Source organism: Hyperolius riggenbachi, chromosome 8 (genome assembly GCF_040937935.1).
Source record: "Hyperolius riggenbachi isolate aHypRig1 chromosome 8, aHypRig1.pri, whole genome shotgun sequence".
Taxonomy (NCBI): Eukaryota; Metazoa; Chordata; class Amphibia; order Anura; family Hyperoliidae; genus Hyperolius; species Hyperolius riggenbachi.
In genome coordinates this window covers 78,140,902-78,168,067 of record NC_090653.1, presented here as the reverse complement: position 1 = coordinate 78,168,067, position 27,166 = coordinate 78,140,902, and the positions used below count along the sequence as shown (strand labels likewise).

The 27,166-nt window shown below is 50.9% G+C and overlaps 1 pseudogene; it reads left to right on the top strand.

Annotated features, from left to right (window-relative positions):
• On the top strand, positions 1 to 27,166 carry LOC137527362 (vigilin pseudogene; annotated as a pseudogene).

Here is a 27,166-nt window from a genome sequence, read left to right as displayed (position 1 = left end):
ATGACTGAGGATGTAATTAAATCTAGTTCCCCCCGTCCACACAGGCTTACAGTCTGGAGGCGAATATTTCATTATAAAAACCAGGGAACAGATACCTCAAATCAGTCCCCTCCTGACGGTAGCTGCGGCTGGTCTCCTGGCCCAAGCTAGTGGACTCCTGGTCTAACCAGAATTGTGTCCGTCCACAAAAGTCCAAGGTTCTTCTATCTGGATCCCTGTATTTTGGTAAGCAAATTGCTTGGTGTGTATTTTTGTAACTTTTACTTTTTGTAACTTTTTATTTTGTTTTTTTGTAATCTTTTGTATATATTCTGTTCTGCATTGTTCCACTTTTTTCCCTGGAATATTAAATTATTATTTAACCACTTTCCGACCGCGTCACGCCGATGGGCGTGGCCGAGGCGGCAGCCCCAGGACCGCCTAACGCCGATTGGCGTAAAGTCCTGGGGCTGTAACTTGCATGAGATCACGCGCACGCTGCGCGCGCATCTCATGCTCGGAGGGCGGAGCTCCGCCCCCTCTTCAGTCTCCGAGCGGCTATTGCCGCTTGGGAGACTGTTAGACGGCGATCACGCCGTCTATTTACACTGTGCAGCACTGCGATCAGCAGCAGCGCTGCACTGGGGACAGCCGTGCGACACGGCTGTCCCCCTGGGGGACAAGAGAGCGATCGGCTCTCATAGGCAGAAGCCTATGACAGCCGATCGCCGTAATTGGCTGGCTGTGGGGAGGGAGAGGGTTTAAAGAAACAGGGATTTTTTTTTAAAACAAAAACAAACAATAATATTTATTATGAAAAAAACAAACATGGGGGGAGCGATCAGACCCCACCAGCAGAGAGCTCTGTTGGTGGGGAGAAAAGGGGGGGGGATCACTTGTGTGCAGTGTTGTGCGGCCCTGCAGCTTGGCCTTAAAGCTGCAGTGGCCAATTTTACTGAAAATGGCCTGGTCACTAGGGGGGTTTAGCCCTGCAGTCCTCAAGAGGTTAATAAGCCTGACTTCTGCTGTACTAAACTAACACTCATAGCCTAGAAGAGACTGAAGTGTAACCGTGTATAAGTTTCATGCCTAATTGTACGCTTGAGCAACACTACCGTATGAGATTGTAATTGCATTGTGTGTATGAGGCACTTCTGCGCTCGACAGCCGAGTGGGAAGTCTAACAGTATCGTTCGGAACGACTGTTAGTGGTTTTGCTGCACGACAGTGTAACTTGCATTACAAATCAGTGCCTGATTGTGCTGTGTTACTGTACAACTGTACAGTGTGTGTGGGTGCGTGGCGTTCCCGTATTCGGCCTAAGCGCAAAGCTTACCCAAATACGAAAACGCAGAGTGCGCGTTGAGCCCTCGACAGCTGAGTGGACGTGTCTAGCAACGGCTAGTGGTGGCAGTGGGAAGTGTTTGAGGGGTCCCAGCCTGGTTTGTAGCTTAAATAAGGCTGTTCCCCGCTTAATCTGGTCAAACCCGCAGTCGGGAACCGTATACGCAGGCGTGCCGTGGGCCGGTTCCTGACATAATTGGCTGGCAGTGGTGGGATCGTTTAGTACATTAGTACGCAGTTTAGCTCGCTATTCTGAGTACTAAAGGCTGGAAACTTGCTAGAAGCAACTAGCCTACAGAAGTCTACTCAATGCAGAATCTATATACTTTTTTTTTTGTTCAAAGATACACACTTGGTATTTGCTTTCCCTTCCCCCTTTTTTCTTTTTCTTTTTTGCAACACGATGGTTTAGAAAGCATCCAGCTATGCAAGGCAAAACAAAGAGATGCTACTCAACCTGTGTGAGCACAAAGGCATCGAGACGGTGAGCGGCCAGACTAAGGAGCAGTTAGTTCGTGCCCTCGAGGAGTATGATGAGGCAGAGCAAGCCTGTGCTTCAACGTCAGCGGATGCAGCTCACGACACGCCAGAGGAGGAATCGCTCCCGCCACAGGATGCGAGTGGAGACGATGTCCTGGATGATCTGCCGAACACGGAGATGACATCTCTGGAAGCCGACCTACAGCTACTAGGTTCGGCTGAGCCCGAACTGCGCCTAAAGCTGATTCTGGAACATCGGCAAGCAGAGAGGGAAATACGACAAGCCCAGAGGGAACAAGCTGCCCAGCAACTCCAGGCCGAGAGGGACAGACTCCGGGCAGAGGAGGGAAGAGCTGAACGGCAACACCAGCTGGAGCTGGCTAAACTTCAGCTGCAGAACCGGTCTGCTGGACCCGCAGAACGCGAAGGTGAGCGAGTCCACAGAATCCCCCTGGATAAGTTCCCCGCTATGGACAAGGACTCTGGCATAGACACTTTTCTACAGGGGTTTGAAAGGACTTGTCGGCAGTATGGGGTGCCCCGTGAGCAGTGGGCACGGTATCTCACACCAGGGCTGAGAGGCAAGGCCCTGGAGGCGTTCGTGAGTCTCCCCCAGGAAGAAGAAACAGACTTTGAGGCAATTAAGAAAGCCATTATTGCGCGATTTGAATGGACAATTTTAACACTTCTGCGTGTTAGTATGATAACTAACCTATGGAATCTATTCATAGTTTTCAAAATCCGTTGGCCCTCATACTATTTGGAGGTGGTAAATAGAGATGTCGCGAACCTCCGATTTTCGGTTCGCGAACCCCGTTCGTGAACCTTCACGGAAGGTTCGGTTCGCGTAAAAGTTCACGAACCGCAATAGACTTCAATGGGGAGGCGAACTTTGAAACATAGAAAAAATTATGCTGGCCACAAAAGTGATGGAAAAGATGTTTCAAGGGGTCTAACACCTGGAGGGGGGCATGGCGGAGTGGGATACATGCCCAAAGTCCCGGGGAAAAATCTGGATTTGACGCAAAGCAGCGTTTTAAGGGCAGAAATCACATTGAATGCTAAATTGCAGGCCTAACGTGCTTTCAAACATCTTGCATGGGTATACATCAATCAGGGAGTGTAATTAGAGTTCTGCTTCACACTGACACACCAAACTCACTGTGTAACGCACCGCAAACAGCTGTTTGCGTAGTGACGACCGTGCTGGACTGGTGCGCACCGTGGCCAGAGTGTAGGCCGTGGCGTTTTTCAAGCCCACATGGTCGCCGGGCTGTGGTAGCTCAATGATAGAACAACAGTGACTGTCCAGCTGATCAAATTTGGTCTGACCACAATGAAGCAACGACCTTATTATCTTTTGTGTGCCACCCCCACCCGAGACACTCAAATAGCCGGTGGTCATTGCTTCATTGTGATACGCAAGCCCCTTCACCGCGGCAAGGTAATGATCACAAAGGGGGATGGGTACATGTACATGCCTTTTGTTTTTTGTTACAGCTGCCCGCAGTGCAGCCAGAAAAATTAGGCAGGCATGTACACGCACCAGAAAGATTAGTGTAGCGGCCGCTGCTAGCAGCGGCCTTAAAAATTCAGGAATCCGCCTAGAGTCCTGGACCCTGTTGGTGGTGGCGGAGAAGGCAAGCGGTCTGCAAGCAGATATGCTGTGTGTGGGGACTGACTTAGTCTTCGGTCGTGCAGTAGCCCTCCGGGATCCATTCCTCATTCATTTTGATAAAGGTCAGGTACTGAACACTGTCGTGACTTAGGCGACTTCTCTTCTCAGTAACTATGCCTCCAACTGCACTGAATGTCCTTTCTGACAGGACGCATGCGGCAGGGCAAGAGAGAAGTTGTATGGCAAATTGGGACAGCTCTGGCCACAGGTTAAGCCTGCGCAACCAGTAGTCCAAGGGTTCATCGTCGCTTTTCGCAGTGTCTACATCCACACTCAAGGCCAGGTAGTCGGCTACCTGCCGGTCCAGGCGTTGGTGGAGGGTGGATCCGGAAGGACTATGGCGAGGAGTTGGACTAAAGAATGTCCGCATGTCCGACATCACCCTGAGATCGCTGGAGCGTCCTGTCCTTGCCTGTGTGGACTTGGGAGGAGGAGGGTTACTGCCAGTGGTACCTTGATTGCGTTGTGCAGCCACATCACCCTTAAACGCATCATCGACAGCTTGTTCTGCAAGTGCTGCATCCTTTCCGCCTTCTGTTGATTTGTTAACAGGTCCGCCACATTTCCAAACTGCTGAGCCCCCCTGGGCATAAGCCCCCCGTGACGGCTGCCGCGGTAGTTCTTCTTCCGCCGCCTCTTCCTCCTCCACAGAAACACCTTCCTCATCATCACCATCATCAGAGTCTGACTCCTCTCCTTCCCCACACGACTCCTCTTCTTCCTCCTCCTCCTCCCCCCTCTGTGCTGCCGCAGGTGTTGTGGGAACATCGGGTTCGGGTGTAAATGGCTCACGACTCCTGCTGCCGTAACTCTTCTCGTTCACGCTCCTCCACAGCTGTATCCACCACTCTACGCACGGCACACTCCAGGAAGTAGGCGTAGGGGATCAAGTCGCTGATGGTGCCCTCATCGCGACTCACCAGTTTGGTCACCTCCTCAAAGGGCTCCATGACCCTGCATGCATTTCGCATCAGTGTCCAGTTGTTGGGCCACAACATCTCCATCCTCCCAGATTGTGTCCTTGTACTGTAATGATCCTGGTACTGGGTGACGGCTTTCTCCTGGTCTAGCAGGTGAGAGAACATCAGCAGGGTGGAATTCCAGCGAGTCGGGCTATCGCAAATCAGGCGTCTCACCGGCAAGTTGTTTCTACGCTGAATGTCCGTAAAGCGTGCCATGGCCTTGTAAGAGCGCCTGAAATGCCCACACAACTTCCTGGCCTGCTTCAGGACGTCCTCTAAGCCTGGGTACTTGGACACAAATCTTTGCATGACCAGATTCAGCACATGTGCCATGCAGGGTATGTGTGTCAGCTTTCCCAAATTCAACGCAGCAATGAGATTGCTGCCGTTGTCACACACCACGTTGCCGATCTCAAGCTTGTGCAGGTCAGCCATTGCTCCACCTGTTTGTTAAGAGCAGCCAGGAGAGCTGCTCCAGTGTGACTCTCCGCTTTCAGGCAAGACATGTCTAACACTGCGTGCCACTGTCGTACCTGGCATGCAGCATAGGCCCTGGGGTGCTGGGGCTGTGTAGCTGCAGAGGAGATCGCGGCACCAGCCAAGGAGGAGGATGACGACAGCGAAGTGGTGGTAGCAGGTGGAGAGGAGGTGGCAGGAGGCCTGCCTGCAAGCCGTGGAGGTGTGACAAGTCGGTCCTCTGCGCAGCCACGTACTCCCTGCTTGCTGCCATCGGTCACCAGGTTGACCCAATGGGCTGTGTATGTAATGTAGTGGCCCTGCCCGTGCTTGGCAGACCAGGCATCCGTGGTCAGGTGGAACCTTGACCCAACGCTGTGTACCAGAGATGACACCACTTGCCTCTCAACTGCACGGTACAGTTTGGGTATGGCCTTTTGTGAAAAATAATTGTGGCCTGGTATCTTCCACTGCGGTGTACCAATGGCCACAAACTTACGGAAAGCCTCCGACTCCACCAGCTTGTATGGTATTAGCTGGCGAGCTAATAGTTCCGCCACGCCAGCTTTCAGACGCCGGGCAAGAGGGTGACTGGCAGACATTTGCTTATTACGCTCAAATACTTCCTTCACGGAGAGCTGGGTACTGCTGTGGGCAGAGGAGAAGGAACCGCTGAAGGGAAGAGGCGGTGTGGAGGAGGGTGGCTGTGAAGGTGCAAGGGAGAAAGTGGATGAAGACGATACACCTGAAGGAGGAAGAGGAGAAGGAAGGTGGCTTGTCTTTTGAGGGGTGCTGCTTTTCCTCAGGTGTTCTTGCCATAGCTGTTTGTGCCTTCTCTCCAGGTGCCTTCGTAAGGCACTTGTCCCTACGTGAGAGTTGGCCTTTCCACGGCTCAATTTTTGCTGGCAGAGACAACAGATGGCTTTGCTCCGATCTGAGACACACACGTGAAAAAATGTCCAAACCGCTGAGCCCCCCTGGGGTGATGGCGCTACAGTGGCATCAGCAGCTGACGTTGAAGGGCATGTTGGCTGGCTGGCCATAGCTGGCGATACATGGCGCCGGACACTGCCCCCAGCTGTTTCTGAGGACGAGCTCCCTCTGCTTCTATCATGGAGTCGTCTCCTCCTACTCCTCTCTGACTCCTCCTCTGAACTGTCCCCCTGGTCATCTCCTCTACCGGGAACATATGTGGTATCCGTATAATCGTCATCATAATCCTCCTGGCCAGCTGCACTTTCCTCCGACACCTCCTCAACTGCACCAACTTCAGGTGGTTCATCATCCCCCTCCTCCATACTATCGCCACCTAACTCAGACGTATAAGGTGGTGTACCTGCGCCTTCTTGTTGTTGTTGCAGTAGTGGCTGGGAATCAGTGATTTCACCACCACCACCAAATAACTCCTACGAAGTGTCAAATGCAGCAGATGTGGTGCTTGTTGTATCGCTGGTGGCTGCGGGAGATGAGGTGTTCTGTGTTAAATACTCAAGCACCTCCTCACGATTTTGGGAAGTGATGGCACGTGCCTTCTTCTGAGCACTGTATTTTGGGCCAGGTCTGCACGAAATCACAGCAACACCACCTCGCACAGCCACAGACCTGCCGGTGCCTGGTGGCCTTCCTCTGGGTCTGCCTCTACCTCTTCCTCTACCTGGTTTGTCCATTTTGTCCATCTCGGGGGGATGCTAGGTATATGCAGTGAGGTGGGTTCTCACTCAACACAACAAGTAGTTAGATGCAGTGAGCTGGGTTCACTGAACAGTAAAGGTACTTAAGATGCAGTGAGGTGGGTTCTCACTCAACACAACAGGTAGTTAGATGCAGTGAGCTGGGTTCACTGAACAGTAAAGGTACTTAAGATGCAGTGAGGTGGGTTCTCACTCAATACAACAGGTAGTAAGATGCAGTGAGCTGGGTTCACTGAATAGTAAAAGGTACTTAAGATGCAGTGAGGTGGGTTCTCACTCAACACAACAGGTAGTTAGATGCAGTGAGCTGGGTTCACTGAACAGTAAAGGTACTTAAGATGCAGTGAGGTGGGTTCTCACTCAACAAACAGGTAGTAAGATGCAGTGAGCTGGGTCCACTGAAAAGTAAAAGGTACTTAAGATGCAGTGAGGTGGGTTCTCACTCAATACAACAGGTAGTTAGATGCAGGGAGCTGGGTTCACTGAACAGTAAAAGGTACTTAAGATGCAGTGAGGTGGGTTCTCACTCAACACAACAGGTAGTTAGATGCAGTGAGCTGGGTTCACTGAACAGTAAAGGTACTTAAGATGCAGTGAGGTGGGTTCTCACTCAACACAACAGGTAGTTAGATGCAGTGAGCTGGGTTCACTGAACAGTAAAGGTACTTAAGATGCAGTGAGGTGGGTTCTCACTCAACACAACAGGTAGTTAGATGCAGTGAGGTGGCCAGGTGGGTTCACTCAACACAACAGGTAGTTAGATGCAGTGAGCTGGGTTCACTCAACACAAAGCTAGGTATATGCAGTGATGAGGTGGGTTAAGTAAACACAACAGGTACTGGGGTAAATGCAGTACTGGGTAGTACAATGTGCAGCTCCCTGTCACACACACAGGTAGTCACTGAATGTGCTGGGCTGCTGGCAGTGGCACACACACTATCAATTAGCAAGGCTGTGCATGCAACAAAAGTGTCAGTTTGACACACAGAAAAAAAAAAAGTACAGGATGAGCTCTGAAAAGAGCTATTGAGGGGTGCTATAAAAGCAATAACAATCAGCCAGGAGCAAGATAAGCAGCCAAGAGCCTAACTAATCTGTCCCTAGAAGAACAAGTCTGCAGCAGCAGTCCCTACTCTGTCTCTAGCAGGCACACGAGTGAGGCTAATGGCAGCCGCAGCCTGCCTTATATAAGGGGGGCTCCAGGGCTTAGTGTAGCCTGAATGGCTACACTGTGCCTTCTGACTGTGATGCAGAGGGTCAAAGTTGACCCTCATAGAGCATTATGGGGCGAATCGAACTTCCGCAAAAGTTCGCCTGATGCAGGCGAACGCGAACCCCCTAAGTTCGCCTGGAACCGTTCGCTACATCTCTAGTGGTAAAACGGGCTGTGTGTACAAGGTTAAAATAGAACTCTTAAAGCAGACCTGATCTCAGAATGTCCACTCTGCTCTAAAAAATACACAACAGCATAATAGCCTTCAAACAATCAAAATGTATTTGTTACAGCTGATACAAATCCAAAAATAAATCTGCAGTGTTTCTACTTCCTGATTCATGGAAGCAGACATATAGTTAACAGCCTGGGCTTTCAAATTAGCTTATCTGCCGTGGCAGTTATGTGACACAGGGGAGAGATCTAATTACAACTTCTGATTAGACACAAATGAAGGGGGATTAGAGAGGCTAAACTCTCTACATACATACAGAGTGCATTCCTCTATGTTTTCCTTCTGTCCTTTGCAAGAGTCAGGTCCAATTTAAAATACTAAAATATGGGAGGTCCAGTTGGTTCATTTTTGGTACAGCTGGCTTAGGCCCCATTCACACTTGAGCGGCAATCGCGAGATTCCCGCTCAGCGCAAAACACTATCGGTTTTTAAAAACCACTAGCTAGTGTTGGGCGAACAGTGTTCGCCACTGTTCGGGTTCTGCAGAACATCACCCTGTTCGGGTGATGTTCGAGTTCGGCCGAACACCTGACGGTGCTCGGCCAAACCGTTCGGCCACATGGCCGAACTAAGAGCGCATGGCCGAACGTTCCCCGAACGTTCGGCTAGCGCTGTGATTGGCCGAACGGGTCACGTGGTTCGGACCCGAACGCGCTCTGATTGGCCGAACGGTCACGTGGTTCGGGTAAATAAATACCCGAACCACGTCATATCTCCGCCATTTGTCTGTGGGTTTAGCTTTGGGTAGGCAGGCAGGGTAGTTCGCGCTCCAGCCACGCTAGCCAGGGTCCCCCCTGTCATTGTGTCACTGCTGGGAACAGTAGTACACCGCTTGCTCAGCCACACTATATAGCATTCTGTTTACTGCCACTCTGTGTACCTCGCTCAGCCACACTATATAGCATTCTGTTTACTGCCACTCTGTGTCTGCTGGGAATAGTAGTACACCGCTTGCTCAGCCACACTATATAGCATTCTGTTTACTGCCACTCTGTGTACCTCGCTCAGCCACACTATATAGCATTCTGTTTACTGCCACTCTGTGTCTGCTGGGAATAGTGGTACACCGCTCGCTCAGCCACACTATATAGCATTCTGTTCACTGTTCTGTGTCTGTTTGGAATAGTGGTACACCGCTCGCTCAGCCACACTATATAGCATTCTGTTTACTGTTCTGTGTCTGCTGGGAATAGTGGTACACCGCTCGCTCAGCCACACTATATAGCATTCTGTTTACTGTTCTGTGTCTGCTGGGAATAGTGGTACACCGCTCGCTCAGCCACACTATATAGCATTCTGTTTACTGTTCTGTGTCTGCTGGGAACAGTAGTACACCGCTCGCTCAGCCAGAGTATATAGCATTGTGTTTACTGCCACTCTGTGTACACCGCTCAGCCAGACTATATACCATTGTTTACTGACACTCTGTGTACACCGCTCAGCCAGACTATATACCATTGTTTACTGACACTCTGTGTACACCGCTCAGCCAGACTATATACCATTGTTTACTGCCACTCTGATTCTGCTGGGAACAGTAGTACACCGCTCGCTCAGCCAGACTATATAGCATTGTGTTTACTGCCACTCTGTGTACACCGCTCAGCCAGACTATTTACCATTGTTTACTGACACTCTGTGTACACCGCTCAGCCAGACTATATACCATTGTTTACTGAAACTCTGTGTACACCGCTCAGCCAGACTATATACCATTGTTTACTGCCACTCTGATTCTGCTGGGAACAGTAGTACACCGCTCGCTCAGCCAGACTATATACCATTGTTTACTGACACTATATAGCAGACTATATAGCATTGTGTGTACACCGCTCAGCCAGACTATATACCATTGTTTACTGACACTCTGTGTACACCGCTCAGCCAGACTATATACCATTGTTTACTGCCACTCTGATTCTGCTGGGAACAGTAGTACACCGCTCGCTCAGCCAGACTATATACCATTGTTTACTGACACTCTGTGTACACCGCTCAGCCAGACTATATACCATTGTTTACTGCCACTCTGATTCTGCTGGGAACAGTAGTACACCGCTCGCTCAGCCAGACTATATACCATTGTTTACTGCCACTCTGATTCTGCTGGGAACAGTAGTACACCGCTCGCTCAGCCAGACTATATACCATTGTTTACTGACACTCTGTGTACACCGCTCAGCCAGACTATATACCATTGTTTACTGCCACTCTGATTCTGCTGGGAACAGTAGTACACCGCTCGCTCAGCCAGACTATATAGCATTGTGTTTACTGCCACTCTGTGTACACCGCTCAGCCACACTATATAGCATTGCGTACTCTGCCAGTCAGTGTGTATATTGCTGGGATCAGTAATACTCCACTCACCGTCAACCACTATATGAGCTCAACATGAGTTCCCCAGAGACCTCCGCTGTGAGCAGCACTCCCAACAACAGCAACAGCCAACGCCCCACGCAAGCTATAACATCCACCCCAGCAGCCAGTGGTCAGCAGCAGCCCTCCCCGGAGGAGAACGTTGTGTCCATCAGTCCGTCGCCAGAGCGATTAATGAGGGCTGCCATTGAGGAGATGATGGGGCCTGATGTGGAGGAGGAGGTCTGGCTCAGGCCAGCATCCCAAGTTAATGTTGAGGACGATGAGGGGTCTGTGTCTGGGGATGTTGGGGTGGCAGAGGTGGTGGGTGGGTCAGACTCAGGAGAAGAGTTGTATGATGAGGATGATGATCGGGACCATCTGTATGTGCCTCAGAGTCCGACCCCGGAAAACATGTTGTATCGTGTGTTTAGGTACTAAAATCTGCGTTCCCTCCCAGTAGTGTTGGGCGAACAGTGTTTGCCACTGTTTGGGTTCTGCAGAACATCACCCTGTTCGGGGTGACTATATAGCAGACTATATAGCATTGTGTTTAATGCCACTCTGTGTACACGGCTCAGCCACACTATATAGCATTGTGTTTACTTCCACTCTGTGTCTGCTGGGAACAGTAGTACACCGCTCACCCGCCACTGTATAGCATTGTGCTCTGTGTCACTGCTGACAATAGTGGTACACCGCTCACCCACCACTGTATAGCATTTCTGTACTGCCACTGTACTGCTGCCAGTCAGCGTGTACTTTAAGGATAAGTGAAATGAGGAAGAAATCCGGTGAAAGAGGGAGGGGCAAGGGAAGAGGTGTTTCCCCTGACGGTTCACGTACAGGCCACAGGGGAGCACCCAAGAAAACCCACTCAATACTGCCCATGTTGTCCAGGACAACAACCCTCACAGATCCAAAAGAACAGGACCAGATAATTACTTGGATGACCTCTCAAGCGTCCAGCAGTGGGTTAAGCAGCACCAGCACATCACGCACGAGGTCCGAGTCCTCAGCCAGTTAAAGTCTGGGCTTTCTTTGAAGACTGCACTGAGGATGTTACCATGGCGATTTGCAAGGTGTGCAAGACCCGCCTGAGCAGGGGGAAAAGTATTAACAACCTCTCCACCACCAGCATGAGCCGCCACATTCTATCCAAACATCCCACTCTGTGGGCAAACGCGGCAGGACAGGGTACCACCAGCAACACTGCCTCCCTTGGGTTCACCAGACTCACCACCAGACCCGCCTCAGCAGCAGCAGTAGCCCAGCCATTGCGTGGTTCACAACATTCACAAACATCAGACGATGCTGACACTGTCACTTTCCGGACTAGTGCTCTTGAGGTCTCCCAGTGTTCATCAAACACAACAACCAACAGCCCTTCGGTGTGCAGCGCTACGGTTGAGTTGTCTGTCTCTGAGATGTTTGAGCACAAGAGGAAATTGCCAGCAAATGACCCCCGGGCCGTGGCAGTAACAGCCAGCCAGCATAGCCAAGCTTCTGGCCTGCGAAATGCTGCCATATCGAGTGGTGGAGACAAACAGCTTCAAGGGCATGATGTCAGTGGCCATCCCACGTTACGTGGTTCCCAGCCGCTACCACTTTGCGCGCTCTGCAGTGCCTGAGTTGCATGAGCACGTGGTCAGCTAAATAACCCGAAGCTTGAAGAATGCCGTTGCCTGCAAGGTTCACCTCACCACTGACACCTGGACGAGTGCGTTCGGCCAGGGTCGATACATCTCCCTTACCGCGCACTGGGTGAACCTTGTGGAGCCTGGCAGCGATTCCTCACCTGCTACGGCGCGGGTGTTGCCCACGCCGCAAACAGCTGGATAACAACAGCAGCACCTACCTCTCTGACTCCTTCTCCTCCAACGCATCTCAAAGCTGTACCTCATCCGGAAATGCTAACCCAGCACCAGCAGCAGTAGGATCGTGGAAGCAGTGCAGCACAGCTGTTGGCATGCGTCAGCAAGCGTTGCTGAAGCTGATCTGCCTTGGGGATAAGCAGCACACAGGGGAGGAAATTTGGAGGGGAATAAAGGAACAGACGGATTTGTGGCTGGCACCGCTGGACCTGAAACCGGGCATGAAGCTAGACACCTGGCACGAACTGGCAATGTACGCAATAGAGGTGCTGGCTTGCCCGGCAGCCAGCGTTATGTCGGAACGCTGTTTCAGTGCTGCCGGAGGCATCATCACAGATCGGCGTATCCGCCTCTCCACAGAAAATGCAGACCGTCTGACTCAAATTAAAATGAATCAATCCTGGATTGGAAACGACTACGCAACACTCCTGGACCCCAACCAAGTAACATGACCGATGAACATCTGGGATGGTTTAGCGTTTCCGGTCCCTGTTTATTGAACCTCTCATCTGTATTACATTTATGACTGCATGGCGGCAAAAAGCATTGCTGCTATATCCGCACGCTTTTTGTCCTCATGCAAGGCCTGGGTTGTTGTGTCTCACAAAGCGTGGCCTTCTCCTCCTGCGCCTCCTCCTGTTCCATCACGTGTGCTGCTGCTGCTGCTGCTGGGTTACCGTTGCCGGTCCCTGTTTATGGAACCTCTTATCTTTATTACATTTATGACTACATGGCGGTACAAAGCATGCTATCCGCACGCTTTTTGTCCTCATGCAAGGCCTGGGTTGTTGTGTCTCACAAAGCGTGGCCTTCTCCTCCTGCGCCTCCTCCTGTTCCATCACGTGTGCTGCTGCTGCTGCTGCTGCTGCTGGGTTACCGTTGCCGGTCCCTGTTTATGGAACCTCTTATCTTTATTACATTTATGACTACATGGCGGTACAAAGCATGCTATCCGCACGCTTTTTGTCCTCATGCAAGGCCTGGGTTGTTGTGTCTCACAAAGCGTGGCCTTCTCCTCCTGCGCCTCCTCCTGTTCCATCACGTGTGCTGCTGCTGCTGCTGCTGCTGCTGGGTTACCGTTGCCGCGTGGTCCCTGTTTATTGAACCTCTTATCTTTATTACATTTATGACTACATGGCGGTACAAAGCATGCTATCCGCACGCTTTTTGTCCTCATGCAAGGCCTGGGTTGTTGTGTCTCACAAAGCGTGGCCTTCTCCTCCTGCGCCTCCTCCTGTTCCATCACGTGTGCTGCTGCTGCTGCTGCTGCTGGGTTAGCGTTGCCGCGTGGTCCCTGTTTATTGAACCTCTTATCTTTATTACATTTATGACTACATGGCGGTACAAAGCATGCTATCCGCACGCTTTTTGTCCTCATGCAAGGCCTGGGTTGTTGTGTCTCACAAAGCGTGGCCTTCTCCTCCTGCGCCTCCTCCTGTTCCATCACGTGTGCTGCTGCTGCTGCTGCTGGGTTAGCGTTGCCGCGTGGTCCCTGTTTATTGAACCTCTTATCTTTATTACATTTATGACTACATGGCGGTACAAAGCATGCTATCCGCACGCTTTTTGTCCTCATGCAAGGCCTGGGTTGTTGTGTCTCACAAAGCGTGGCCTTCTCCTCCTGCGCCTCCTCCTGTTCCATCACGTGTGCTGCTGCTGGGTTAGCGTTGCCGCGTGGTCCCTGTTTATTGAACCACTCATCTTTATTACATTTATGACTGCATGGTGGTACAAAGCATGCTATCCGCACGCTTCTTGTCCTCATGCAAGGCCTGGGTTGTTGTGTCTCAAAGCGTGGCCTTCTCCTCCTGCGCCACCCTCCTCCTGTTCCATCACGTGTGCTGCTGCTGGGTTAGCATTACCGGTCCCTTTTCCTGGAACCTCTTATATGTATTACATTTATGACTGCATGCCGACAAAAAGCATGTTACCTGTGCAAAGAAAACAGACATTTCCCGCATTTAAAAGACAGTTTTCCCTTTGAAACTTTAAAATCGATTTTCTCAAAAACTATAAGCTCTTTTTGCTAAATTTTTTTTCCTCTTGTACCCACTCCCAAGGTGCACATACCCTGTAAATTTGGGGTATGTAGCATGTAAGGAGGCTTTACAAACCACAAAAGTTCGGGTCCCCATTGACTTCCATTATGTTCGGAGTTCGGGTCGAACACCCGAACATCGCGGCCATGTTCGGCCTGTTCGGCCCGAACCCGAACATCTAGATGTTCGCCCAACACTACCACTAGCCCATGTAAGCCTATGGCAGTGCTCTCGCTGTCGCATCTGCGGTTAGCGTTAACCGCAAACGCGTAACATGCAGCATTTTGCCGGCGATTCGCGATCACGATTAGCATGCATAGCACCGCTAATCGCAATCGCTCCCAAAACGCTGCAGTGTCCAGTGATTTTTCCGCATTAATCACAGAAAAGTCCCTCCCGCAAAACACCAGCGGTAATCGCCGGCGTTTTGCGCTTTTAGGTGTGAATGGGGCCTTAAAGAGAAGCCGAAGTGGGTTTTAATAAACCTATTAGCACAAAGAGGCTGGTTCTGCATATAATCACCAGCCTCTATGCTGTCTTCCCCCCAGACCCCCCTGCGCTCTGCTGCTGCTGTCCCCCATAAATCAAACCACTGTGCTAGCGACATGCAGCATTGATGTAAACAGCCTGCTACCGACACACTGCATGTCGCTAGCACGGCAATTTGATTTATGGGGGACAGCAGAGCGCAGCGGGGGCCTGGGGGGAGACAGTATAGCAACTGAGGCTGGGCATTATATGCAGACCCAGCCTCTGCGTGCTAATAGGATTATTAAAAACCCACCTCTGGTTCTCTTTAAAGTGGTCTGAACCTCAGACATAACATTCAATAAAAATGTGTTTTCCTACATGTTATTACTCATACAGTTATCATATTTACTTTTGTGCATAATTAATATTGTCTGTGTACAAATTACAAGTTTCCAAATTGTAGTTTCTCTTGCCCTGAAAGCTGCCATTGCATTTTATTCCAACTGCTTTTTATTATATATTAAAATCTTCTAATGGATCAGAGGAAGAAAATGATCCTCCCACTTACAAAGATGCATTCCCACCCCTCCCGGAAAAGGCAGTTGGCAGCGAGACCACTTCTGAACCTGCAGGTGCATGGAGCAAGATCCGACCTATCAAGTCTTCCATTATCACTCAGGTGTTCCATGTCCCTCTGGAGGAACGCAGGTACAAGGACATGGCTCAGTTTGGGGAGGGCGAGCAGGCGAAGATTTGCTTAGACATCATGCAGAAGAATGGGGCTCAACTGGAGCTTTCCCTGGCTAAAGACCAAGGCTTGTCCATCATGGTTTCTGGAAAACTCGATTCGGTAATGAAGGCAAGAAAGGAGATTGTGACCCGGCTGCAAACACAGGCTTCAGCCTCAGTCGCTATCCCCAAGGAACACCACCGGTTTGTGATTGGTAAGAACGGAGAGAAGTTGCAGGACCTAGAACTAAAAACCGCTACCAAGATTCAAGTCCCCCGGCCCGAGGATGCCAGTCAGGCACGTGCACAGGGGGGTGCTCTGGGTGCCCAGGCACCCCCCTTTTTAAAATCTTCAAAAAAGGCCCCTTTCGCTGCGTAAAATAAGCTCCGCCCCGACCGCGATAAGCCCCGCCCACCCGCGGGAAGCCCCGCCCCCGCTCGGGACACTTTCAAGTGAAGAGGCCCAGACAGGAATCCTAGTGTGGCATACTGACCTCTCCCTCCACCTAGGACCCATACTGACCTCTACCTCCCACAGCACCCATAGTGACCTCTCCCTCCACCTAGTACCCAGTGACCACTCCCTCCCCTAGCACTCACAGTGACCTCTCCCTCCACCTAGGACCCATACTGACCTCTCCCTACCCAGTACCCACAGTGACCTCTCCCTCCCCCAGCACCCACAGTGACCTCTCCCTCCACCTAGCACCCAGAGAGACCTCTCCCTCCACCTAGCACCCACAGTGACCTCTCCCTACCCAGTACCCACAGTGACCTCTCCCTCCACCTGGGACCCATAGTGACCTCTCCCTCCCCAGCACCCACAGTGACCTCTCCCTCCACCTAGCACCCACAGTGACCTCTCCCTCCACCTAGCACCCACAGTGACCTCTCCCTCCACCTAGCACCCACAGTGACCTCTCCCTCCACCTAGCACCCACAGTGACCTCTCTGTTACCCAGCACCCACAGTGACCTCTCCCTCCACCTAGCACCCACAGTGACCTCTCCCTCCACCTAGCACCCACAGTGACCTCTCCCTTCACCTGGGACCCATAGTGACCTCTCCCTCCCCAGCACCCACAGTGACCTCTCCCTCCACCTAGCACCCACAGTGATCTCTCCCTCCACCTAGGACCCATAGTGACCTCTCCCTCCACCTAGTACCCACAGTGACCACTCCCTCCCCTAGCACCCACAGTGACCTCTCCATCCACCTAGGACCCATAGTGACCTCTCCCTCCCCCAGCACCCACAGTTACCTCTCCCTCCACCTAGCACCCACAGTGACCTCTCCCTCCCCAGCTTCAGCAGTGATCGTGCCTACCCAAGCACCCACACTGACCTATCCCTCCCCCAGCACCCACAGTGATTTTTCCCTCCCCCAGTGGCTACCCTCCTGTCCCCTGCAGCACCCACAGGGACCTCCCATCCCAAAAGCAGCACCTACAGCGACCTCTCCCATTGCCAGCGCCCACAGTGGCTTCTCCCAACACCTAGCATCCACTCCTTCCTCCAGTAACCACACTGACTTCTCCCAGCACCCACAGTGGCCTACCCTTCCCCCAGCACCTACACTGACCTCTGCCTCCTCCCTTAGCAGCAACTATGCCATTCATAGCAGCACCCATAGTGACCTCCCACCCCCTGCACCCACAATGACCTCTACCTCCCGAGACCCACAGTGATCTCCCCCAAAGGACCCACAGTGACCTCCCTTTCCTACAGCACCCATACTGACCTCTACTTTCCACAGCACCCACAGTTACTTCTCCCCCCAGCACCCACAGTGACCTATCCTTCCCCCATCAACCACACTGACCTCGACCTCCCCTAGCAGCAACTATGCCATTCATAGCATTACCCACAGTGACCTCCCACCCAGGGGCGTAACTAGAAATCACTGGGCCCCCCTGCGAATATTTGGATGCCCCCCCCCCCCATAGGTGCCAAATAATCGTAATGGGGCAGCGTTTCACTGTAAATGAATTGTAAAGTGGGCAGCATTTTACCAGACAATCGTAATGTGGGCCAGAAAATCGTAATGTGGGCAGAGTTCACCAGAAAATCGTAATGTGGGCCTTTAGAAAATCATAATGTGGGCAGAGTTCACCAGAAAATCGTAATGTGGGCACCAGTCACCAGAAAATTGTAACGTGGACAGCATTCACCAGACAATCGTAATGTGGGCAGCGTTCACCAGAAAATCATAATGTGGGCAGAGTTCACCAGAAAATCATAATGTGGGCAGAGTTCACCAGAAAATCGTAATGTGGGCACCAGTCACCAGAAAATCGTAACGTGAGCAGCAGTCACCAGAAAATTGTAACGTGGTGGACAGCATTCACCAGACAATTGTAATGTGGGCAGCGTTCACCAGAATATCGTAATGTGGGACAGAAAATCGTAATGTGGGCAGAGTTCACCAGAAAATCGCAATGTGGGCAGCAGTCACCAGAAAATCGCCATGTGGGCAACAGTCACCAGAAAATCGCCATGTGGGCAGCAGTCACCAGAAAATCGCAATGTGGGCATCAGTCACCAGAAAATCCTAATGTGGGCAGCAGTCACCAGAATATCGTAATGTGGGCAGCAGTCACCAGAAAATCCTAATGTGGGCAGCAGTCACCAGAATATCATAATGTGGGCAGCACACACCAGAAAATCCTAATGTGGGCAGCAGTCACCAGAAAATCCTTATGTGGGCAGCAGTCACCAGAAAATCGCAATGTGGGCAGCAGTCACCAGAAAATCGCAATGTGGGCAACAGTCACCAGAAAATCGCAATGTGGGCAGCAGTCACCTGAAAATCGTAATGTGGGCAGCAGACACCTGAAAATCGTAATGTGGGCAGCAGACACCTGAAAATCGTAATGTGGGCAGCAGACACCTGAAAATTGTAATGTGGGCAGCAGACACCTGAAAATCGTAATGTGGGCAGCAGACACCTGAAAATCGTAATGTGGGCAGCAGGCACCTAAAAATCGTAATGTGGGCAGCAGACACCTGAAAATCGCAATGTGGGCAGCAGACACCTGAAAATCGTAATGTGGGCAGCAGACACCTGAAAATCGTAATGTGGGCAGCAGACAGACACCTGAAAATCGTAATGTGGGCAGCAGACACCTGAAAATCGTAATGTGGGCAGCAGACACCAGAAAATCCTTATGTGGGCAGCAGTCACCAGAAAATCGCAATGTGGGCAGCAGTCACCAGAAAATCGCAATGTGGGCAACAGTCACCAGAAAATCGCAATGTGGGCAGCAGTCACCAGAAAATCCTAATGTAGGCAGCAGACACCAGAAAATCGTAATGTGGGCAGCAGACACCTGAAAATCGTAATGTGGGCAGCAGACACCTGAAAATCGTAATGTGGGCAGCAGACACCTGAAAATCGTAATGTGGGCAGCAGACACCTGAAAATCGTAATGTGGGCAGCAGGCACCTGAAAATCGTAATGTGGGCAGCAGACACCTGAAAATCGCAATGTGGGCAGCAGACACCTGAAAATCGTAATGTGGGCAGCAGACACCTGAAAATCGTAATGTGGGCAGCAGACACCTGAAAATCGTAATGTGGGCAGCAGACACCAGAAAATCGCAATGTGGGCAGCAGACACCTGAAAATCGCAATGTAGGCAGCTGTCACCAGAAAATCGTAATGTGGGCAGCAGACACCAGAAAATCATAAAGTGGGCAGCAGACACCTGAAAATCGTAATGTGGGCAGCAGACACCTGAAAATCGTAATGTGGGCAGCAGACACCAGAAAATCGTAATATGGGCAGCAGACACCTGAAAATCGTAATGTGGGCAGCAGACACCTGAAAATCATAATGTGGGCAGCAGTGACCAGAAAATCGTAATGTGGGCAGCAGACACCTGAAAATCATAATGTGGGCAGCAGACACCTGAAAATCACAATGTGGGTAGCAGTGACCAGAAAATCGTAATATGGGCAGCAGACACCTGAAAATCGTAATGTGGGCAGCAGACACCTGAAAATCCCCCTGCAGTGACGTCAGCGGCGGCGGGATACATACCTTCTTCCTTGCGTTCGCGGAAGTGACGTCAGCCGCTAGAGCGAGAAGGCGGCGATGGAACGCAAGGAAGAAGGTATGTATCCCGCCGCCGCTGCTGCCCGCTGCCCACACACATTCACTAGCTGGAGGGGGGCGCAGAGGGGAGAGCCCCGAGGTGAGGGAGAGGGGGGAACTTCCCCTCTCCCCGCCGACTGTGGGCAAGGCTTTCCCCTCATGCTGCTACTCCTCCAGCCCCCAAAAAACCGCCCCGAGCGGGCCCCAGGGGGGGGGGCGCCCCCCCCCCCCGCGGGCGCAGGCGCTGCAGGGTCTATTGCTACGCCCCTGCTCCCACCCCCTGCACCCACAGCAATCCCACCAATATTCAGCACCCACATTACACTCAACCAGTAACCCCCACTATAGCAAGCACCCAGTACTTGCACCAAGCACCCTGCACCCAATACTCACATCTGGCCTCAATATTGCACTTAGTACTTGCATCAAACAGCCACATGACACCCAATACCTGCACCCCTTCACCCTATAGCTGGCACCCAGTACTCACACCTACATGGCACAGTACTTGCACCCAGCTCTGACATGTCACTCACTACTCACACCTGCACACAGCCTCCAAATGGCACCCACTCACATAACCAGTACTAGCACCCGATATACCGGCACTCAGAACTCACGTGACACACAACACCCACCCAGAGCTGGCACCCAGTGCAGGCATGGCACCAAGTATTTGCACCTATGTGATACCCAGTACCTGCACCCAACACCCACATGTTTCATCTGCAGTAGTTCCAGTTGCACTAAGCCTACACTTGGTGCCCAGTACACAGGGGCGTAGCAATAGGGGGTGCAGAGGTAGCAACCGCATCGGGGCCCTTGGGCGAGAGGGGCCCCGAAGGGCCCTCCCTCAACTACAGTATTAGCTCTCTATTGGTCCTGTGTTCACAATAATCACTTCTATAGATACTTTGAATAGTGGTAATCATTAACAAGCTTTTCCCCATCCCCTTCTTGCACCTCGGATGCTGTAGTTGCCATTGGCAGGTTTTGGTGCGCCGTACCAATTATGTATAGAGTGCTTGGGGGGCCCCATTGTAAAACTTGCATCGGGGGCCCACAGCTGCTTAGCTACGCCACTGCCAGTACAAACACCAAGCACTCACCTATCACATCCAGTACTTGCACCCAGAACTCAAAAGGGACTGAGTACCTGCAATCAACACATGATGGTTGATACCCACCCATACAGCCAGAATCCACATGACACCCTGTGCCAGCACCCAGAACCCACATGGCACCCAGCATCTGTCTTTAGCACCCACATGACAACAAATACCCCACTATCCAGCATCCATCACCCATATGTCACCATGTACTCACTCCCAGTACCCACTTGGCACTCAGTATTTGCACCTAAGACCCACATACCCCCATAATCAACACCCACATGGCACAGTACTCACACGTCACCAAGTTCCAAAGTCATTATATGCACCTAGTACCCATCCATGGCCAGCACCCAAATAGCACCCAGTACCCATCCTTGGTCTGAACCCATATGAGACACAGTACTCTCCCATGGCACACATCCAGACCACGCATGGCACTCCCTACTCGCTCATGTCCAACACTCAAATGGCTCCCTGTACCAATTAGCACTCACATGGCACCCACTATTGTTTATCACCATCTGCTACTCATTCAGCACCCAATACTGCATAGCACCCACTGCAAATAAACACCCAATACAAACTGGACCTTGATACCCAAAGCAGCTTGACACAGACTTTACATTGGCATCTCAGCACCCACTGCAACTTACCACAAAGTGAACCTTTGCGTCTTACTATCCACTGCATCTGGGCACCCACTGCACCTTGGCACATACTGCAGTTTTATACTCTACTAATGCTTAGCAACCACTGCATATTGGTAACCACTTCTTTGCCTGAAAAGAGGCTTGGGTGCTGATCAAGAGGGACAGAGGTCCCAGTAATGAAAGATGAGTCTGTGCCTCCACAGTGGGCTCCACTGTGCCCACTCTAACCCACAGTGGGCACCTATCACTGCTGATTTGAGGGTGGTAGCACCAAAAGAGTTGAAAGGAGACACACAGTCTGCCTGATACTGCTATAAAGGTGTGTGTGTGTGGGGGGGGGGGGGGGCTGGGATAAGACTGCCTTATGCTTTATGGAGAGGGGGTGTTACATACACAATTTAGCACGATTTATCGATGTCAAATTTGAGCACCACACCCTTGAGGATCCTCTGCATGGCCCTGCCCCTTCCTGCAGCACCCACACTGACCTCTACTTTTCCCATCAGCCACCCCTTCCCCTCATAGCTGGCACCCAGTACTCACACTCACATGACACGAAGTATCTGCACCCAGGCCTAAAATTGCACCCAGTACTCACACCTGCACACAGCTTCCACATGGTACCCACTATCTGCACCAAGTATCCACTTAACCCATAACCGCACCCAAAGTACCTGCATTCAAAACCCATGTGATGCCCAAAGCCCACCCATAGCCAGCACCCAGTACAGGCATGGCGCCAAGTATTTGCACCCATATCACACCACCCGGTACCTGCACCCAGCACCCACATGACATCCAGTACATGCACCCAGATCTTACATGGCACTAAGTTCTTGCAATCAACACCCACATGACACTCGATACCCAACTATAGCCAGAACCCACATGACACTCAGTACTTACACCCAGAACCCACATGGCACCCATCATCTGCATTCAGCAGCATGACAATTAACCACCCTGGCGTTCTGATTAAATCGCCAGGGTGGCTGCGGGAGGGTTTTTTTTAAATAAAAAAAAAACTATTTCATGCAGCCAACTGAAAGTTGGCTGCATGAAAGCCCACTAGAGGGCGCTCCGGAGGCGATCTTCCGATCGCCTCCGGCGCCCAGAATAAACAAGGAAGGCCGCAATGAGCGGCCTTCCTTGTTTTGCTTATATCGTCGCCATAGCGACGAGCGGAGTGACGTCATCGACGTCAGCCGACGTCCCGACGTCAGCCGCCTCCGATCCAGCCCTTAGCGCTGGCCGGAACTTTTTGTTCCGGCTGCGCAGGGCTCAGGCGGCTAGGGGGGCCCTCTTTCGCCGCTGCTCGCGGCGAATCGCCGCAGAGCGGCGGCGATCAGGCAGCACACGTGGCTGGCAAAGTGCCGGCTGCGTGTGCTGCACTTTATTTGATAAAAATCGGCCCAGCAGGGCCTGAGCGGCAGCCTCCGGCGGTGATGGACGAGCTGAGCTCGTCCAGACCGCTCAGGAGGTTAATACCCCCCTAGCCAGAAACGAGGAGGGGGGGCATGCGGGGGAAGGCATTGCCAGGCCCCTTTTTTAAATTTGAGCACCCCCCACTTAAGGACCCTCTGCACGGCCCTGATGCCAGTAACCAGATTAAGATCACTGGCACCAAAGAGGGCATTGAAAAAGCTCGGCATGAGATTCTGCTCATCTCAGCTGAGCAGGATAAACGAGCAGTGGAACGCTTGGAGATTGAAAAGGCTTACCACCCATTCATTGCTGGACCTTACAACAAGACCGTGAATGAAATCATGCAAGAAACTGGAACAAGAATAAATATCCCACCACCAAGTGTCAACAAGACTGAGATAGTGTGCACTGGAGAGAAAGATCAGTTGGCTCAGGCAGTGACAAAGATCCGGCAAATCTATGAAGAGAAGAAGAAGAAAACCACCAGCATTGCAGTGGAAGTACGGAAATCGCAACACAAGTACGTCATCGTTCCAAAGGGCAATAGCTTGCAGGAGATCTTGGAGCGCACTGGGGTGTCTGTGGAAATACCGCCAAGTGATAGCAGTTCAGAGACAGTCATCCTGCGAGGAGAACCTGAGAAACTGGGCCAGGCACTGACAGAAGTATATGCTAAGGCTAACAGCTTTACAGTGGCCACAGTCTTGGCTCCCTCCTGGCTGCATCGTTTCATTATTGGCAAAAAAGGACAAAACTTGGCAAAGATCACACAGCAAATACCAAAGGTGCACATTGAGTTTACAGAAGGGGAGGACAAGATTTCCCTGGAGGGGCCAACAGAAGATGTAAAATTAGCTCAACAACAGATGGAAGTTCTTGTTACTGATTTGATATCTCGAATGGACTTTGCAGAAATAAGCATTGACCACCGGTTTCACAGGCACCTCATTGGAAAAAGCGGAACAAATATAAACAGAATCAAGGAGCAATATAAGGTATCAGTGCGTATTCCCCAAGACAATGAAAAAAGCAATGCGATCAGAATTGAAGGTGACCCCCAAGGAGTCCAGCAGGCTAAGAAAGAGTTGCTGGAGTTGGCATCACGCATGGAAAATGAACGCACAAAGGACCTGATCATTGATCAGAAGTTCCACCGTACGATAATCGGGCAAAAGGGTGAAAGAATTAGGGAGATTCGGGAAAAGTTCCCTGATGTGATCATTAACTTTCCAGATCCCACTCATAAGAGTGACATTGTGCAGCTGCGGGGGCCCAAGAATGAGGTGGAAAAGTGCACAAAGTATTTGCAGAAGATGGTGACAGAGATGGTGGAGAACAGCTACTCTCTATCTGTGCCAATCTTCAAGCAGTTCCATAAGAACATTATTGGAAAGGGTGGTGCCAATATTAAGAAGATTCGAGAAGAATGTAACACTAAGATAGACCTCCCGGCTGAAAACAGCAACTCAGAAATGATTGTCATCACCGGGAAGAAAACAAACTGTGAGGCGGCACGTGAACGCATTCTGGCCATTCAGAAAGAACTGGCAAACATCTCAGAACTGGAGGTCAGCATTCCATCAAAACTACACAACTCCCTTATTGGAGCTAAGGGACGCTTCATAAGATCCATCATGGAAGAATGCGGAGGTGTCCATATCCACTTCCCAAGCGAGGGCTCCGGCAGCGATACTGTAACCATCCGAGGACCGGCTCAGGATGTAGACAGAGCCAAGAAACAGCTGCTGCAGCTGGCAGAGGAGAAGCAAGCCAAGAGCTTTACTGCAGAACTGAAAGCCAAACCGGAGTACCATAAATTCCTGATTGGTAAAGGTGGTGGGAACATCCGTAAAGTACGCGACCAAACAGGAGCCCGCATTATCTTCCCCACTGCTGAGGATAAGGATCAGCAGCTTATCACCATTGTGGGCACAGAGGAGGCAGTGAAGGACGCGCAAAAGGAACTGGAGAGTCTCATTAAAAGCTTGGACAATGTTGTAGAAGACTCCATGGCTGTGGATCCTAAACACCACCGTCACTTTGTGATCCGGCGAGGACAAGTGCTGAGAGAGATAGCTGAGGAATATGGTGGTGTGACTGTCAGTTTCCCTCGCTCCGGTATACAGAGTGATCGTGTTACTCTGAAAGGCGCAAAGGAGTGTGTTGAAGCTGCCAAGAAAAAGATTCTTGACATCATTGAGGATTTGGAGGCTCAGGTGACCATTGAATGCATGATTCCTCAAAAATTCCATCGATCCATCATGGGACCTAAAGGATCTAGAATTCAACAGATTACTAGAGAACATGGAGTGCAAATTAAATTTCCAGATCGTGAGGAGAACCCTCAGGGAGCACCTGGTGCTGAGCTACCAGCCCAGGAGAATGGAAAAGAAGGGACAGAAGCTAAAGTTGCCCCCGAGCCTGGTTCTCCTAAAAAGTGTGACATCATATTGATCTCTGGTCGCAAGGAGAGATGTGATTCTGCCTATGAAGCATTAAAGGCTCTTGTACCTGTCAGCATTGAAGTGGAGGTCCCCTATGATCTTCATCGCTACATCATTGGGCAGAAAGGATCTGGTATTCGAAAGATGATGGATGAATTTGAGGTCAACAGGCTGAGCAAGAGGACAGGGCTTTACGTAGCTTTAAATTGAATATCACTGTGGAGCCCAAGTTTCATCCTAAAATTATTGGTCGCAAGGGTGCGGTTATCAGTCAGATTCGTACAGAGCATGATGTCAACATCCAGTTTCCAGACAAGAATGATGAAAATCAGGACCAGATTATTATCACAGGTTATGAGAAGAATACAGAGTCTGCTAAGGAGGCCATCATGCAGATCGTTGGTGAGCTGGAACAAATGGTTTCTGAGGACATTACGCTGGACCATCGTGTCCATGCTCGTATCATTGGAGCCAGAGGGAAAGGTATACGCAAGATCATGGAAGAATTTAAGGTGGATATTCGTTTCCCTCAGACTGGAGCCCCAGACCCCAACTGTGTGACTGTGATGGGAAAGCCTGAGGATGTGGATGAAGCCATTGATAATTTGCTGAACATGGAAGAGGAATTTATGACTGATGTGGTGGAGAATGAAGCGATGCAGTCATACATGAAGCCCCACTCTCAGGAAGAGTCCAAGCCCCAACCATCAAAGGGATTTGTGGTGCGTGATGCTCCCTGGGCCTCAGGAGGCGGCAATGAGAAGGCTCCTGATATGACCAGCTCTGAGGATTTCCGGAGCTTTGGTGCTCCTGTTGCCCATAAGACATCTCCATGGGGCCCCAAGAGACACGGGGGTGGAAAGGGCCTGTTGCCTGCTGACATGTCTGCTTCCTGTTAATTCTCCTGTTGCTGTGTCTGATTCACTCGTCCCATCATCTCCTGATCTCCTTCACCCCTTTCCTCTGCCTCCCAGAATCCTGTATAACCAATCACTGCTGCAGGGGGCTTACTTGGCATTTCTGGGTTTCTGGTTCCTCACAAGGAAGACTTCCGTCTGCAATATGGTGACAGGATAGGCCGTAGGGATACCATTTTTTTTTCCTCCTCAGCGTTTTCAGGCTATGCGTATCTTTAAGCGTCACTACAACACCTTGTTAGTCTCCAGAGATGCAAGTGATGTCAACTCAGTTACCAAGACTCGTTCCCATTTTAAAAGTAAATATTTTAATACATAGTGCAAATTGCAACCGTCAGCATCAAGACATTGGAAGGGTATCACATATTTGTCCTAATAGTACTTTTGACCAGACTCTTGGTTGTGCAGTTATCCATTGTAGTCTTGTGCTTAAAAAATATAAGAGAAATATTTTTAGTGCGAGGATGAAATGATCAAAAAGGCCTGATCAGGTCTTCCCATTCACGGATCTTCACACACTTGCTGTCCTGCTGCAGAATGGAATGTATTGTGAAGTGCCCTGTAACCCTGTCACTGCCAGAGCCATTGGGGGTGGGATATGCACAAATGGGAGTTTAGGGGTATGATGACCTCTATTCTCTAATCCTTTCATTCGGTTTTACGTCATTACAGCCAATCATGTCCCAAGCTGTGGAGAAGCCTAGATTTACACTGATGGCATCAGGACTGAATTTTACCCCTCTGCTGCTGATGGAAGACATGCCGTGAACTGACTTGGTTAGAGAGGCCACCGCATCTCAGTAGTCCTGTCACAGCCCCTTCCTCAAGTCCCCTTACCTCTGATGCCGGGGGAAAGGGATTATATATTGTCCTATTTGGGTGGGGGGTGACTTTAGTTCCAGGTTTTTTCCAGACCTCTCCTCAGCCCCCTTAACCCTTGGACATTTCTTCTTACTGTGCCTCAGTATCAACTTCCTGTACACGAATGTCAGGAAATAAACATCCTTTAAAA